This window comes from Myotis davidii, unplaced genomic scaffold, assembly GCF_000327345.1.
Source record: "Myotis davidii unplaced genomic scaffold, ASM32734v1 scaffold251, whole genome shotgun sequence".
NCBI classification, from domain to species: domain Eukaryota; kingdom Metazoa; phylum Chordata; class Mammalia; order Chiroptera; family Vespertilionidae; genus Myotis; species Myotis davidii.
In genome coordinates, this window is record NW_006282378.1 from 858569 (window position 1) to 860021 (window position 1453).

Sequence of the window (1453 nt, forward strand, 5' to 3'; positions counted from 1 at the left end):
GGAGCTTGAAAGAGCTGGTGCGACCCCTTGTGGCTAATGGACAGCAATTGCCCTAAGGAGGTGCTCTTCATATGTACTGAAATGTCATTTTCCATTTCCCTACCAACCCATCAATCCAGCCAGCTTTTTTTCCCCCAAACTCTTTCTGGATGCCCATCCCTCCCTGCCTTCAGGAAGAGGTGGGCATACACTCAATATAGTCTTTGCACTTCTTAAAATATTTTTTCATGCCTCCATTATTATATTTTATCACACTCTAGTCCAGGGGTCCTCAAACTACGGCCTGCGGGCCACATGCAAATACAAATATTGTATTTGTTCCCGTTTTTTTTTTTTACTTCAAAATAAGATATGTGCAGTGTGCATAGGAATTTGTTCATAGTTTTTTTTTAAACTATAGTCCGGCCCTCCAACTGTCTGAGGGACAGTGAACCGGCCCCCTGTTTAAAAAGTTTGAGGACCCCTGCTCTAGTCTATTGTATTTTTTTCTAGTTCTAGCCTGTGATCTCCTCAAAGGCAAGGCCAAATCTAATTAATCTTTGTGTCTCCAGGCCTGGCACCATCTGAGCTCCAAGATACACCCAAGTATAATGTTAGGAGTTCTGGAGTCAGAAAGATCTGGATTCAAATCCCAGTTCACTGCTTCCTAGTTGGAGGACCAGGGGCAGTGGCTTAATCTCGCTAGCCTCAGGTTTTAAATTTGTGACGTAATAACGACATCTGATTTCTAGTATCATGGGAAGGATTACACTTCTTTTTCTTTTGCACACACAGTCTCTTGTATATTCACCCCTCCACCTGAAGAGGATACTAGCCTTATATCTTCTTAGGAGTCTGATAGTACTACCAGTGCTATCCTAACCTTTCTCTCCTTTGAATTTAGTCACACCATTTCAACTGGGTCTTTCTCATAGATGATTCTGAAAGATGCTCTAGTCTCCATCTGAAAACCAAACCAAACCAAACCCTGCCAACAACCCTGCTCTGGACTCCACCCACACCCCCTGTGAGCCCCATTCACAGACGAGTTACTTGAGAGCGGCCTCTGGTGGCCATCACCAGTTGTGTGTTCTGAGACTCACTGTTGGGCCTCAGATGGTTACAAGTGTTATAAGATACTGATCTTAGCCCTTGGGGCAGCTGGTTGGGGCCACACTTGAAGCTGGAAGCAGCCTTGCTCTAATACAATGTTCCATTTCAACATAATTTTCTACATGAGCCACCAAGTGGAAGGGTTTGGAAGCACCAATGTTCATTCCCTGACTCCCTGTCTCCATCTGCCCCCCCTCACCCGTTCCTCAACCCATTCCAATTTGGCTTTAGCTTCCTTCACGCCCGTCTCCAGCATATTTACCCCATGGGCAGGTTTGGTCCTCATTCTGTTTGGTGGATGCCTACATCGTTACTGCGGATTCCTCCTACTTCCTTAAACCCCCTGCCCTAGGACACCTCT